The sequence below is a fragment of the Panthera onca genome, chromosome A1, assembly GCF_046562875.1.
Source record: "Panthera onca isolate mPanOnc1 chromosome A1, mPanOnc1 haplotype 2, whole genome shotgun sequence".
In the NCBI taxonomy this organism is placed as follows: domain Eukaryota; kingdom Metazoa; phylum Chordata; class Mammalia; order Carnivora; family Felidae; genus Panthera; species Panthera onca.
This window is the reverse complement of record NC_138339.1, coordinates 78,031,263-78,048,576: the sequence shown is the minus strand read 5'-3', so window position 1 is coordinate 78,048,576 and position 17,314 is coordinate 78,031,263. Positions and strand designations below refer to the sequence as shown.

The following is a 17,314-nucleotide window of genomic DNA, read 5'->3' as shown; positions in this document are numbered from 1 at the left end:
AACCCAGGGGCACAGGATCACATATTCAAATTAATTCCTAGGATACTAGATAGACAGATAGATATAGATATAGAATTAGGCATATATATATATATATATATATATATATATATATATATATATAATTAGATACTATTATATAGTTTCTGGAAGGGGAATCTATCAGCTAAATTCTAAATTCTAATGACTATACGGATATAATTACTAATAAAAATAAATAATATAGACTGCATATTAAACTCAAAGGCTCAGAGATTAAGCAATGTGAAGAGTTACAAAGCAGGAGGCTGTTATGTTGCATTTATGGAGAGTTGTTTCAGCAGCAGCTGTCTTTTAGAAATCTATCTGAGAGGACAGACTAAGAACATGGAACAATTTTCTTTGATGATAAATCTGGTTATATCTCCATATCTTTAATAAAATTATTTTTAAGTAAAATGGATTAAGATTGCCTGTGTTACATCCCCCTTCTAAGCAACATTCAAATTCATTCTTTTTCTTGGATATGAAAATGTAGACCCTGTGTACATTTAATTTTAAAACGAGTTCCACAAGAATAAAACTAAAAAAAAAAAAAAGGTCTTTGCTGATAAATTTGTCAGCTTCCCTAAAAGAGAAATATCCTTTCTTCATATACGATCTAGATGTTGTAATAAGAAAGTAAATATGATATGCTGACTGTGTGCTTGTTACTATGATGTCAGGCAATTCTGGGCTAAAATTCTGATATTATCACTTATTTAAACTCTCTAAGATTCTGTTCCTGCATTTTAAAAATGATAATAATATAATTAACTCATAAGGCTGTTGCAGTGATTAAATGAGATAATAGAATCAGCATCTAGTGATCATTCTATATTATTTGGTAAGTGGTGGGAGTAATAACATGGAGGAAATATTTTTATTATAAAATAGTCATTACACTTTATGACTCTAGGTAGAGAAAGACTAAGATTTCCCCAAAACCTCAGCACAAAAGAATTCCATATCCACCTTCTCCGAAGTCTGAAACTTTTGTGGCTCACCCCCACTCATCTCTGGGGCTGGATTTGCAATGTAAGTCTCATTTTGTTAGTTGTAGTGCCGTCACTTTGGTCTTTATTTATTCTACATCCATCACTCTTAATAAAGAAGAAATTTAGCAAAAACCAACCAACCAAACAAAAAAGACAGGTTAGAAAATACTAGCTGCATTTGACTGTAAAGAAAGCAGACAAAGAAAGCCATATCCAGAGCATTTCTAGCTTACCAAAACAAAGTAAGATAGAAGACATGGCCTACATCAAGGACACATTCAGTGTTTACAAATTAGTCAATGGGAGGGAGTGATTACACTGTCCAGGGCATGGGACTAGTCATTGTATGTTACTCATTTTAATCCCAGAGGAAGGTTCTGGTGTTTCTTTGTAACAAATAATGGAGGGGCACCTGGCTGGCAGAGTTAAGTGTCCGAGTCTTGATTTCAACCCAGGTCACAATCTCACAGTTCATGGGATCGAGCCCTGATTGGGCTCTGCACTGACAGTGCAAGACCTGCTTGGGATTCTCTGCATCCCTCTATCTCTGCCCCACCCCCTCTCTCTCTCTGTCTTCCGCTCTCTCTCAAAATACATAAAGAAACTTAAAAAAAAAAAAAAATAATGGGGATAATAAGATTCAGACAGGTGAAGGCTATGGAGGACACAGGATATACAATGGCAGAGAAATCATCCTAACCGGTCTTTCCTGACTACACAGATCAAATTCTTTCTTCTATTTCAGGCTGCAATTTCTCTGAACATGATAACTTATAGTTTTCTTTAGATGGAATAACTTGGAAATGGGTGATGGGCATTAAGAAGGGCACTTGTTGGGATGAGCACTGGGTACTATATGTAAGCAATGAATCACAGGAATCTACCCCCAAAACTGTATATATACACTGTATGTGAGCTAACTTGACAATAAATTTTATATATATATATATATATATATATATATATATATATATGTGTGTGTGTGTGTGAGCTAACTTGACAATAAATTATATATATATATATATATATGTGTGTGTGTGTGTGTGTATATGTATATGTGTATATATATATGTATCTATATATGTATGTATATACATACACATATAGATACATATATAGGGCTCAGGACAGTTGGATAGGGACTCCTGGCACTTGGGAGCCTTACACTGTTTAGACTTTGATTTAGCAACTGCATTTTTTCCCAGCTCACCATGGAATGGATCATGAAGACTGACAACTGCAAAAACAAAAAGCAAGCAAAAAAGGGGGGGGGGGGGAAGGCTGCTCATTTGATAAGTCATATGCTACAACAGGGTCATTTTAAGATTTAAAGCTTGAATGTAAAATAAATATATTTCTCACTGGCTTTATGCAGAGTTATAGGGAATAGTATTCAGTGTGAGTAGGGTGATAGGAACAAAAACCAATTTCAGAGGATGGGGTGGGGAAAGAAAACAAAAATATCTTACAGGAAGTCCAGATTCCAAAGGGGAAAGTGATCTGTGCATGTTTTCTTTTTTTTTTTAATATTTTTGCATATATTTACCATTTTATTATGTGTATATATAGATGACCATATAGTAAATTGATATTTGTAATAGTGGATTTGTTAATACATTTTACATAACATTACTGTTTAAATTGTAAACAGATTTTTCTTAGGATTAGTTTCAAAAATAATCTGAATTGTCATCTTAACATCCATATATAGGGAAGTGATTAGTTCTATTATTCAATTTGTTTTCCTCAACACTGAAATGACTTACTCTAGAACCCTTGTGACCTGCTGCAAAAATTTTTCCTCTAAAGAAAAGGTTTATGGTGGCAAATGACGTTTTATTTTGTAAAAAAAAAAAAAAAGAAAAAGAAAAAAAAATGTACTATGTACTTTTGTGTATACACTGAAAAGCTCTGGTCATCTCTAAGAATTAACTTGCAACTGTTTTCTATAGTGCTGTCATCTTGGGCAATGGGCAATTACGTGACTTTGATTTTATTTCCTTTGCAGTCTTGTTTTGTTTTGTTTTTTTTCCTAATGATGCTATAAGTGGGATATCTATATATATCTATATCTATATCTATATTTATATCTATATCATCTATATATAAAGTTGGAAAGTTTTCAGAGCAAAGGAGAATATGCAGCATATTTCCCATTGAGATGCATAAAGTGCACGTTATACCTTATGAAAAATGGGAAACTACATTTAAGTCATAATTACTAGTATCTCTTATGATGGGAAATACCAAGCTTATTATTTCCCTTAAGTATAAATCTGTGTATTTACTTTAAATTAAGTAAATGTGCCATTTTTGTAAGTCAAAAGTTATCAAATACTGGCAATTGTATACAGTTCAATCAAAAATAGATTTTACCCTTGTTAATTCAACAGACATTTTATTTAGTTACTGTATTTATTTGAGAGGGTGACAGATATTTTAAAATATTTTCAAAATAAGTTATATATTCATTACTTGTCAATACTTGTCATGTAATATGATTGAAAATGTGATTATATTCCTTTAGTAAATAGAAAATGGGATGTAATATTTCATAGTTAAAATTTAATTAAAACTTTACCTTTTTATACTAAAGGATTTTGTCTTTATATATGTGTGTGTGTGTGTGCCCCTGCATATGTCAGCTGAGGATTTAAGGGAAATTAGCAGAAGTGAAATAATATTTTTATTATTAATTTTTTAACATTTATTTATTTTTGAGAGACAGAGAGAGGCAGAGCATAAGCAGGGGAGAGGCAGAATCCAAAGCAGGCTCCAGGCTCTGAGCTGTCAGCACAGAGCCGGATACAGGGCTTGAACCCACGAATGGCGAGATCATGATCTGAGCCAAAGTCGGACACTTAACCGACTGAGCCACCCAGAGACCCCACAGAAGTGAAATAATATTTAGAAAAGAGAATCAGGAATGTTCAACAAAGACTTATTAGTACTTACAGAAAATGATATGAGAAGTGTTTGGGAATGCTTGTTGATAAAAACTGTCATTTTAACTCCATTAAGATAGTCTCTTTTCCCCAAGCTGCTTTAATGTATTAAAATACGTTCTATATTAGATGAAAAAATGGAGAAAGTTATCAGTAATATTCTAAAAAATAAAAACATATAACCTGATTATAGATGAGATTTTTTTAAATTTATGATGTGAATGAAAAATTGTTACATTTACAAGTTTCTCAAGCAAAATGTCCTAAGCTCAAAATATTCCTTCATGTGATTCTGCTATAAAGAAAGGAGATGAAACACATAAGTGCTCTACAGTATAATTAAATTATTTTTGTTGGTAGTCATAGTATCAATATTACTGTTATATTCTAGACATGTGGGGCACAAAGGGTAATGATACCAATGTTTATTTTTAATTAAAAGACAGTGTAGAGAATTCTACCCCAATTTATGGTGTCTCTTACATTTGTGAAAATCTCAAGATGGGAACATGCTCTGTGGCACTTTATCCCTTGAATTGATCATGTCGTCTGGCAGCAGAGAATGTTTAATTATCCTCAAACTTGATGTCCCGTTTCTGCTAGATAGAACATTATGTTCAGAGCTGGGAAAGAAATTAGACATGTAAACAATCTATTTGCATTAGCTCTTCTTAATCTAATGTGTAATTTAACTCTCTTACAGCTTCTCTCTTAAAATACTATTGACTTTCTTAAGGGTCTAGCCTTGATAGAGCCTGAGTTAGCTTCCTGTACGGTCTTGACTTAGCTATTCATTTTCAAATGTAGCAAGGCACAAATTAGGTGAATCCATTCACAGCTTCAGGATATCCAAATGTTTTATTTCACAAACAGTAATATTTAGACATGTAATCTAAATATTTGAAGAGGTCAGATATTAAAAAATACCAAATTTTTAAAAATAGTATTTGTAAAATCTGGGGGCAAAATTCAGCTTTAGGACCAATCAGAATCATTTTACTTCACTCATTACTTACACTAAGTGGACACAAGTAATTCTTAAAAATTAAAATATATTTCTTAGATTTATATTCACAAAATGCTGAAACTAATTTGTTCATCTGGCAGCTTTCCATTCTGGATCTCTATACAAGCAGACTTTGAGGTTTTTTGGGAGCCTCCCCTCAGGTATCTAAGGAGCCTCACTGACAGTAAATTACAAAAGCACATTTCACAAGGGCCATTAATAAAAATGCACAGTGACATGTCAAATTTGATCCAGCAACTTAATGATGCTATAAGTGGGATATAAAATAAGGGAGAACATTCATACACTTCAGGACAGAGTAAGATAGGCCCTGGTATTTATATAAAGTGTTCATTATGAGAATTGCTTGAAGATTCTTTTAAAAATGGAAATTAATATGATGAAGTTAATATGAGACTGCCATTTATCTTTAACTGATAGTCACAATACCCAATCAATAGAGATGGTTTTAAATAGGGCTCATATAACTATAGACATAGGAACCAAATTTAAACCATAATTTGGTTAATAACAAAGGACTTCAGGATTAATTCAACTAGAGCATGTTATACTCCAGAAGTAGAATATAAATAATGCACAAATCTCTACTTCGCAGATGCAGAGAATATTTCTTAAATTTGATATGGATGAATAAAAGTATAATTAGCTAAATGAAGAATTCAATGCACTAAAAGGCAAACAAAAAAAAAAAAACATTGTTCAAAGGAAAATAATCCATCCATCTTCCCAGTGGTGTGTATTTCAAATCTTTAATATAGAACATGTCATTTGCCTGTTGTTTATTCAAAAGTAATGTATTATCTACTCTGCACTCTAAACACTGGGAATAAAGAGTTGTATATATGTATTCCAGGAGCTCATCGGCCCTAATGATGATTGACAGGCAAGCCAAATATTATGATATTTCATGGTAAGTAGCTTAGCTATATTATGCTATCAGACCACAAAGATTGATCACCAAGTTCAGCCCAGGAGTAGAATGATTTTAAAAGTTTATACTTAAATGGAGGCAGGTCAAAAAATAAGACTAAGTTCAAGAATGGAAAGGAAACATTCTTTTAAATATGCAGCATGCCTATTACACTTCTTCAAATTTTATATCTCCTTCTAATAGGCAACTGAGACCAGGAATTTTGTCATTTTCATTTTTATATCTATGATTTTGTAATTTTTTTACACAAGATGTTCAATCAATAGTCTTAAAAGAGTAAAATGAAATAAGTAAATCCATCTGATCAGTCACTGCCGGTATACATATGCAAAAACTGAAGATACATACTTAATACATGCTGAATGAAAATCAGCAAAGTCAGAAGAGATTAAGGACAAAAAAATAAAGCCAAGACATAGTATGCTAAATAAAATGGACTTATGAGAAGTGATGTTAACATATGTGAAAACACAGGAGTTTGGAAGTACACTGAAAACTATCTGAGTTGAAATAAGAGGGGAGAAATAAAATCACAATACAGGACTAAGCTGCGGGGACTATATGCTGTATTCCTGCTATTGATAAGAAACCTGTGAGAGCATCACATCAATGATGAGCAATTTGAACAGATATAGAAAGAGATGATGAGTCTCAGATGCAAGATAGACCATTTTAATTAACATATAAGAAAATTAACTGTTAAGCTAAAGTGTACAATGGGCTACCTGACTGAAAAGCAGAAGCACACGGAATTCATATGCCTGCAGCATGGGATCAATGTTGTAACAGAAGAAAATGACAGAGAAAATTAGTAATTCCTCAGCTCTCTTTCATTTCAGACTATTCTGTCCAAAGAATACTCATAAAGCTGTAATGGAGACAACAAGCAGTATCTGGTGGGGTTTGAGTCCTGAAGAAAAACAGATGGCCTTCAGAAAGAGACACACGAATTTTTTAAATACTTTGACTTGGGCAAATTATATTTCTACAGCATTCATATAGAGATAAGATGCCTGAAGTGATGGCAGTAAACCAAGAGGACAAATGAGAATGAGAAAGCTAAAAAAGAAATACTAGATGAAGACAATCCTGATTAAAATTAAGTATACTCTCCACAGTACAAATTTTGAGATTCCCAATATTCTCAAGGAGAATTCTGTAACGGACCATTTAAACTATTCCTCTCCTTTGAGAGGGTTGCAGATATGAAGGAAAGCCAACTTAGTATTGTCTGGAGATGTGCACAGAAAACTAGTTTACTTTATTTTTTAATTCCTTCCACATTCACTTCCCTGCTTGGCAATGTTTTTTGAAACCTTTCTATGTGCTGGCCAGGAGTAAGGATTAAAATTTTTCAAAAAAAAAAAAAGTGATTCATGGGAAATACCACATTTGGGTTCAAGCAATCAACTGTAAGCATAAACAGTTTTTCTAGTCTTAGAGGTGGGAGGGGACATAATTTAAAAATATATGGCATTCCTATTGTTCAAAAAGGGCCACTGTTTTATTGAAAAAATTAAAAACCCTCTTTATTTTAAAGGTACTTGAGGTGGCTGTTTGAACTTTAGCCTGAAGAACAGAAAGAAGTCTTCAGAGGGAGCACGACAACTCTTCAAACAGGTGGTGGTGGACTGTCATGTGGAAAAGAGAGTAAACACAAGATCTAGAAACAAATGGCAAAAAGTTTATTTGATTTATTTAGATTGAGAACAGTACATGATCCTCCACTGAGCAATCCATGCAGAAGCTAGAGACTACTTATTGATGACTTGTTCGTGAGAGTATAATGGTTAAGTTCAAATGACTCTTCATGTTATTTTTAAACTGAGAATTACAATATTCTTTTAAAGTTTTATAGTCCTTTAATAGTCTCATGCTTAAAAAGTTACTTGGAGGGGCGCCTGGGTGGCGCAGTCGGTTAAGCGTCCGACTTCAGCCAGGTCACGATCTCGCAGTCTGTGAGTTCGAGCCCCGCGTCAGGCTCTGGGCTGATGGCTCGGAGCCTGGAGCCTGTTTCCGATTCTGTGTCTCCCTCTCTCTCTGCCCCTCCCCCGTTCATGCTCTGTCTCTCTCTGTCCCAAAAATAAAAAAAAAAAAAAAAAAAAAAAACATTGAAAAAAAAAAAAAGTTACTTGGAGCGAACACTGGCAATAAGTAGATTCATTTAAAAGTCTTTTTATAGAAAATTCAGATTTATATAATCTTGAAGAGATATAATCAAGAGACCATATAATTGTCCATGATTTTCAAAATGGTTTATTCTGAGAACAAAGACTGATTGTTCATATTTCCTGAAGGACAATGGGTTGAAACAATATGAAGAGTATGCTGCTAGAACAGACTAATAGACTCCTGTTATTTTTAAGTGCTGGTTAGGCTTCAAAGAGAGGCTATGAAACTTTGATCACAGATCTTCTATGATAGTATAGCATCTATTTTGGAGGTTTTAGAGATTCACCTGATCATCCATGTTTCAGATAGTGTATATGTTATCGTCATGGCTTCTTCTATTCCTCTGGTGGTTCAAAATTCCCTCTTGTGTGTTCTAATAGTTTCAGGCTCCTGCTGTTGTTGGAATAGCTTCTCCATTGGTAAGTAATATTTTGCACAATTTAATTTTATGATGGTGGTTAGTGCTTTATTGGTTCTTTTTTGTTAAATAAATAAAGTCACTAACTTTTATCCTTTTGACATTAGTTTTATTTTATTTTATCTTACTTTTTTAACATTTATTCATTTTTGGAAGATAGAGATATCTTCCAAAGATAGAGATAGAGACAGAGCGCAAACAGGGGAGGGCTAGAGAGAGAGGGAGACACAGAATCTGAAGCAGGCTCCAGGCTCCGAGCTGTCAGCACAGAGCCTGACACGGGGCTCGAACTCACAGACCACGAGATCATGACCTGAGCCAAAGTCGGATGCTCAACCGACTGAGCCACCCAGGTGCCCCTTGACATCATTTTTAAATGCTGGATTATATCAAGAAATTAAATATCTACATATTCTACATATTAATAATACACATCCTATGCTACTTTCAAGCCCTATTATTAAATATTACGAATAGCATTCTCAGGAATACAAGAGAAAATCTTTTCTTATTATCAAATGCAAAAATATAACAAAACATTTCTCTCTGATTAACACTATCTTTACTAAATCAGGCTGAAATCATTTATAACTATGTTTTTTTGAAAATTATAAAATAGATTTTGCAATTTCTCATTATATTGAATGCATCATTTAATACATTTTTTTTCTGGTTTAGTCTCATGAAATAGAAACATGTTTTATTTTCAGTTCAAGGGTGATATGGCAGCCTTATGATACAGGCTTTTATCTTGCTACTCAAGTATCTTTAATTACAAGAACTGCAAACCAAAACCAGCTGTTTTGTCCTCCTTAAAATGATTTCTTCACCTCTAAAAATTCCTGCTTACATCTCATTGACAATAATGCATCATAGGCCATGCCTAGGTGTAAGAAAAGTTGAGAGGTCAGGAGGCTTATCCATACATATTGCTGCCCCCACCATAAATGGATGGGTCAGTGTTAATAAGAAAGAAGAAAATGAATATCATAAATGCAAATAATGTCTGGCATAGGATTGAAGGGTTTCAAAATTTCAACGAAAATAACAATATGTGAGTTAGTATCTTGAAAGATAATCTAGAGGAAAGTGTACCCTTAGCAGAAAGGTATCTCTTATCTACTGCTTGTAGCCACTGGAGTCAATGGATCATTAACTCATACTAAGCTTTTTTAAGGCACAGTAGTTCAAATACTAATGGAACTATTGTTATGGATAAAAAATTCTTCAGGAAAATTCCTTGAAGAATGTTCATTGTTTCAGGTACTGTTTGGCTTATAAAGGGAATAAATACATGAAAATAGAATAGTGACACAATACCCTTGCCCCTAACAAGTTCATCTGAAACAAGTAACAAAAGAACACACACAAATAATGACAGCATGCTGATTTAAGTACAGATGGAAATGTCTATAACATTCTACTGGAATAAAAAAAAATAACAATTGGTTGTCACTGGAAAAGGGAAAGCTCGAATAAATTAAGGAAATGTGGGATCAAAGAACATAAACATTTTTTAAATGATCAAGGTTTTGAAAACCTGGTTGGTAGAAACCATTCATTTTTCTAACAGATGTATGTAGACATGGTTTTATAAAGTTTTTAAAAGAAATTTCAAGATGGTAATTTCAAAAATAAATTATATACTCAGTGTTCACTGATCCATTAAATTGCATAGTATCTCATGACTTAGTTTGTCATAATTATAATTTGAAGGAATTTCTGAAAAAAAGCATATAATATTACCATAGCTTTTTACAACCTCATGGAGAAGATTATAACAGAAGCCTAGCAGATGATTCAAGGGTTGTGAACTTGGTTAATAGAATAAATCAACTTTCATACTGAAAAACGTCTAACACCAAATGATATCAAATGGGCATATGAACTCCCCAGCTTATTTTTCACCTTTTAATATGTACCATTGTACACCCTACATCCCAAATTGACATCCCTGAAATAAAATCCCATAATTAATCTGTATAACTATTAATACACAGAAAACAACAGGACAAAATTTTTCAGAGCATACTTCAGTGATTAGAGACTCTGTCACTTCTATTATTGAAAGACTTTTTAGGTATTGCCATCTGCATAGTAAGTTAAAAAGAAATTAGTGAACTACCATTACCATTCAAAAATATCCTTACATCTGAATATAGACTTTAAGGGAAAAAAAGAAAAGAGAATAAAAGAAAAGAAAAGAGAAGAAAAGAATGGGGAACTACAGGTAAAATAAAAATGAATTAATTTTGAAAGGAATCAAAAAATAATAAATTAATGTAACTGTTTAATATATTCACCAATGTATAACCTAGGTAACATAAATGTCAAATGAGGTCCAGATATGACATGATTTTTAATCAAATGTAATGCATTATGTTTTCAAATTATATTCGTGGATGCCAACTACACAAGGAAGTAATAGCTACAGTGAACAAAAGTAAAGTTACGTTGAGTAAGCTTTATTTTCCCACATCACTTCAAAGACTTGAGAAAAATGAAGCTCACCACCAACATGGATGAACTGTATATACAACAAAAACATTTGATGAACATAAGGAAAGGAACTACGATTTCTGAGAAAGGTAAATGTGTTTTCACTTTAATACTTATAAATTACTAATAAATTTATTAAGAGCTTTAATATGACAATTTTTACAACTATCATGCATATGAAAATAAAAATGGTGCAAATATTTTTCACTGAGGAGAAATCCTATTTTTGTCCACATTCTATATTCCCATTTTCTTAGATATTTTTGAGAGTAAAACAAGATTTAGCAGGAGCTACTCATTTTTGAGCCCCTGTTTGTATCATGAAATGGAAAAGAAACTCAACCAAAAATCCAAAGATAAGTTTTCCAAATTTTATTTACTTAGAATAAATATTATAGTGTAATATACATTATATCCTAACTCAAATATTAAGGTTAATTTTGAAATTCAGTTTTTAGTTAGCTTGAATTATTAGTTGAAAACTAGCAATTAATAGTTATCTTTGTGAAGGTTTCTTTTAATATTAATCCTCATACATTTTATTTTTATTTGAACACTTCAGTTACCTTGGGCATATTTAACAATTCTAATAGCGGCTCTAAAATCTAATAAGGCTCCTTCTCTATGCTACTAGTCTTGCTCATGTAACGTCATCTCCATCTTCTTGAGCTTGAAAAGCAGTATTTTCCATTTTATGTACAAGAGAAAATGATGGAAAGACACTTTAAAATAAAAAAGTACCTTCTCTTTCATTATTTTTGTACTGTTCCCAAAACAAATGGAACATATTATCTTGCCTTTCATGAGGGTGTGGGTAGCTTCATAATTTACCTATAATTATGATTGAAAACAGTAAGTTTGCATAAATCTTTTATCAGCTGTCTTAATGTCCTTTGAATTTTAGTTGTGCCTATTATAATCATATTTTGAAAATATGACTTTCGGTCATCCAAATGATAATTTTTAAAAATATGTCTTGGGGGACCTGGGTGGCTCAGTTGGTTGAGTGCCTGGCTCTTGATTTCGGCTCAGCTCATGATCTCACGGTTCTTGGGATCAAGACCCACCCTGAGCTCTGCAATGATGGGGGGTGGGAAGGGGTCTGCTTGGGATTCTCCCCCTCTCTCCCTGCCCTTATCCCACTTAAGCTCTTTCTCTCTCTCAAAATAAATAAATAAACTTAAAAAAATAAAAAATGAAAATATGTCTCAAGAAGGCTGAATGTCATCACAACATTGTGTTGCATCAAGTTGGCTAAGAAATAACTCTAGCTCTCCCAATTATAGATACATCCTATTAAACAAGTAACTTGAGTTTTCTAAGTCCCAGTTTTTTAATCTGTAAAGTGGGGATGAAACTTATCTTGCAAGGTTTTTTTGAAAGAGTCAGATAATAAATGTAAGTTATCATAATGCATGACCTGTTAAATACTAAAATGTTACTCACCTTCTCTTCTGGTAGCCAAAATCTACATAGCTGTGTTGGTTATGCATCATTTTGAATTAGTAATTAGAAATTAAATAAAAGTATATATATTCATTTCAACAAAGCAATATATCATCTTTTGCAAAAAAGGAAAAGCTACCATCTTGATGTGAATATTTTAAATTTTTTATGTTTTTATCTTATTTTTTGAGAGGGACAGAATGTGAGCAGGGGAAGGGCAGAGAGAGGGAGACACAAAACCTGAATCAGGCTCCAGGTTCTGAGCTGTAGGCACAGAGCCTGATGTGGGGCTCAAACTCACAGATTGTGATATCATGACCTGAGCTGAAGTCAGACGCTAAACCGATTGAGCCACCCAGGCACCCCTTGATGTGAACACTCTAAAAGCCAGCAAATCTAAGACTCAGATGATGCCTTGTTGACTGTGAAATTACACCTACTACCCTCCTAGGGTTCATCCTTAACTTTCTTAACTTTAAAGTTACCCCAATTAAAAACAGCTCTCTAAAAAATTTTTTGTTAAAAAAATAAATCCAATGGAAAATAAAGTAGTAGGAAATTTAGGAATAAAGTTGAAAGGAGACAAAAGACTGAGAGGAAACAATGAAATCAATCATAATTAACATTTTGCTTGCTTTTCCCTGAGAAAAATTACCTAGATAATAGCTACTTGTTTTGGTGTGAGAAGAAATGTGTGGGGTTTTTTGTTGTTGTTTCTATACTTGGATTTTAATTCTCTTTTGATATAAAACTATGGAACACTCTGATAATCTATACCATATTAGTAAGTATAAGAGAAAACAGGTTAAACAGTATTTGTAGACTGTACCAATAAACCCTACAACAAGCATTAAATGTGTTTAAAAAGTTGGTATTAATTCATAACCTGCAACTGTCAAGTGTGTATGACTTAAAGGTTAAAAGTCCACATTTTAAATAGTCTTCTCAATTATAAACCCAGATTTTCTGTAGGCTTCACAAACCAGATCAACAGCTAGAATATGTAAGAGTCAAGGAATAAATAATATACATATATATTTATACACATATATATATTATATGTGTATGTATGACATATACATATAAAATACATATATATCAGGGCGCGTGGGTGTCTCAGTGGATTAGGTGTCTGACTTCAGTTCATGTCATGATCTCGTGGTCTGTGGGTTTGAACCTTGAATTGGACTCTGTGCTGACAGCTGGGTGCCTGGAGCTTCTGTGTCTCCCTCTCTCTCTGCCCCTCCCCCACTCACACTCTGTCTCTCTCTTTCAAAAATAAATAAATATGAAAACACACACACATATATCAGTTATATTACCTAATAAAGCCATATTCTGTTAAAACACCTATGGACTTACTTCAAAAATTTAATCAAATATATCACTGTGTTTTCCCATGTTGATAGAGTGATTCAGGTTTTTCACTTTCACAGATTCCAGACTGAGCTGCCAGATGCTGAAATTCTCCTTATGGGTTAAAAGTTTATTTCACATCTAAATTTTTCCTGTTTAATGGTAAATATTTGCTGAAAGTTGGTTGAGCACATAACAGCTTAGGAGTTGGAAGAGTTTGGTTTGCACAGGCTACAACATCTAATCTGTTATGTGTGGTCACTCATTAGCTTATCTTTAATAACTACCAACACCAGAATCTTTCTTTTTTACAACTTTTATCAATAAAGTAACTAATCTATAGTTATCATGCTATAAATTTATTTGGTCAGCATTGAATTGCACCATTTTGTTATTTCTTTTCCAGAAAGCTTTGGTGGAGGAACTATTGAGATCTGATATTCTAGCTTCACTGAATCTCCCTCAAAAACCTTTTTGCTTTGTTGTCTAAAGGTGAAAATTGGTGCTCTTCTCTGTTCTTTTGCAAGGATGCTCACCAGCACAGTAAATGTGACTTCTCCTGTTCGGCTCAAGGCAGCACATGCAAAAACCCTGCATCTGAAGCTCTCATCACTTAAAAGATGAATGAATGATAACACTTCTCAGACATCATCATTTTGTGAAAATCATCTGATTAAACTGGTCTTCCATTTATACAGAATGACATATTAGGAGCTGGTGGTCCACTCTCTACAAAGTTCATGCTGCAGAATCTTCCAATTCAGTCAACATGTTCTCTCACACTTGAATAAAATATGGTGGGTAAGATTTCTTCTGGATTGAATCCTGATCATTCACGTATCCCTTCGAAAATGATCTACTTCTTACTTGTGACATTGGAACTTATAGTCGTGTGTGTTTGAAATTGTGCTCTCTATCATTTTGAGCTTGAAACACAGCAACTACATTCTATGATTCTAGTAATCTGCAATCTATCTTCTCATATGTTAGCCATTGACTTCCATTATGAAGAACACTGTCTTTACATTTCAGCTTTCTCTCCAAATCTTGACTCAAAGCTTTTCTTTTGATCCTGGTATTTCATTGTTGGGAGTTCTTGATATGGTCCTAGAATTTGCAGTTTGGGATGGCTTAGCATTTACAGGTTGGCCACTGTAGGGTTGTTGATAGTTGGAGTCCACAATGGAAAGGATTTACTGCTGCTGTAATCAGACTGTGGTGGCAATATGGAGCCCAGGAAGCTGGCTGTGGACTGGTAATAGGTTGCTATAACCCTTTGGCTCTGGTTGGAACCAGAAAGTTGTTGAAGAGATGAAGAGAAAGCAGAGGTGGACATGGTGGTGTGAGAATTCACTGTTGAAGAGGAAGAACGTCTTTGCTCTGTGCATGGGTTAAGCTAGATAACAGAAGACTATTTAGTCTGGCTAGAAGATCTAGAAGCTTCAACAAAATGTGTTTTTATATGCATTACCTTTCCTGCAAATTCTAATATTAATTAAACAAAATGGAAGCAAAAATCATTTTAAAAACAACAAAGATGGTCTTTAAGATAAGACTTGAAGTCAAGTGTTTGACAGGGCTTATTATTAAAATATAATTTAAAATAATAACTTGAGTGTGGAGAAGTATGCAATAAATTCCATAAATTCTTTGTTTTACAGACTATAATTTGAGAGTGATAATAGTTTCCATTTTATTTGAGTTTGTAAATATTGTGATGGATGTTTTAATTTATAAATGCCCAAGGCCTCCTTGAAATATATTTATTTTAAAACTGTTTTGTCATATGCTCATAGGTGAAAACAGATCAGTAATATGAGGAAGAGATCAATTGTCAGAAGAGGTTAATTTAAACCAAAAGTTTTCTGTTTATAAGTCTGTTTTTTAAAAAAAAGTTTTACCTGTTCTGTGTGTGTGTGTGTGTGTGTGTGTGTGTGTGTGTGTATGATGTAGTGAGGAAAAAATCATGAGTTTTGGAAACAGAAGCCTGATTAGACCAAATTGAAAAACCTAACTGGATGCCCTTAGGCATGTTAAGCTTTTCAGACTTTGGTTTCATTTTCAAAATGCTAGAATATATACCTACCAGTGTTATTATCCATACGAATGTCTCTGGCCAAACATACCATGTTGTGATTCTCAGGGTCCTGTGGAACATAGATATTTACAGTGTTTTCCATAGACTGTTCACTGTCACCTGGCTTTGTCCTCAGTACGTATCTTGCTAAAGAGTCTACCATTACAATTTGGCCTCAAGACTTTTTGAAAAGGAAATTAACTTTTATTGAATGTTCATTTACTACAAATTATTCTAAGTGCATGTATACACATTATCTTATTAATGTATGTGTATATTACCATGAAATATTTATTTTTAATTTCCATTTTTAACAAACAAAGCAAGCCTAAGAATAACATACACATATTGGTACTTAGGAAAGTTAGGGGACTTCATCTGATATTTGCATCATCATCTTGAACTGAATACCAACTCTTTGCCAGTTTTATAATGCATATAGTTTTTCATTTATCCATAACCATAACCAGACATATGTGATTCTTACTCATATTTCACAAATGAGAAAATTGGGCACTAAAGAGCTTACATAACTTATTACCAAAAATAATGTTTCAGTGGCAAAACAGAGGTTTAACCCCAGGATCATCTGACACAAGACTTTTAGCTCCTAACAGCTAGTTTATTAGTATCTCTGAAAGTGGAAAGGGTTACAGTTTAAGTGTGATTAGGGATATCCAAGTACAAGCCATCAAGATAAAAATGCAGCTCCTCTACAATCTTTATTTTTTAAATATTTTTTTAGTTGATTTACTTACTTTGAGAGAGAGAGAGAGCAAGCATGAGCAGGGGAGCGGCAGAGAGAGAATCCCAAACAGGCTCCAATGCTGTCAGCACAAGCCCGATGTGGAGCTTGAACTCACAACCCACGAGATCATGGCCTGAGCCAAAACTAATAGTTGATGCTTAACTGAGCAACCCAGACAGCTCTCTTTTCCAATTTTAAAACAAATGAATATCTCTGATATATGCAGGAACTTAGAATTTTGATTCCTATTGCATTGAAGTATAATAAAGTCATGACTAATATAATATTTATATTCTGTTATTATATAGATTCAGACTTAGCCAAAGATATTTTTCTAGAAGAATCTAAACTTTAATTCTAATTTTCATTTATGTACTGAGGATTAAATTTAAAAAAAACACCTTAAACCAGCACATTGATGTTCATGAGTCTTACTTTTGTCATTCCGTATTTCTTTGCCCTTTATTAATTCCTTATTCAGAGTGTAAGTTTTATTATCATTCTTGTCAAAAATAATTTTTACTTAAGTTTTTAATTCCAGTTAGTTAGCATGCAGTGTTGTATTAGTTTTTCAGGTGTACAATATAGTAATTCTACAGTTCCATATATTACCCTATGCTCATCACGACAAGTGCATTCGTTAATCCCCATCACCTATTTCTCCATCCCCCACAGCCCT

General features: G+C 33.3%; 1 long non-coding RNA gene and 1 pseudogene across 1 annotated transcript in view; both read right to left on the bottom strand.

The window, feature by feature from the left end:
* Positions 1-17,314, bottom strand: part of LOC132681134 (uncharacterized) — a 121,634-nt gene that overhangs the window by 11,943 nt on the left and 92,377 nt on the right. The gene's annotated exons all lie outside the window — the stretch shown is intronic.
* LOC132680386 (myotilin pseudogene) lies at positions 13,839-15,278 on the bottom strand (annotated as a pseudogene).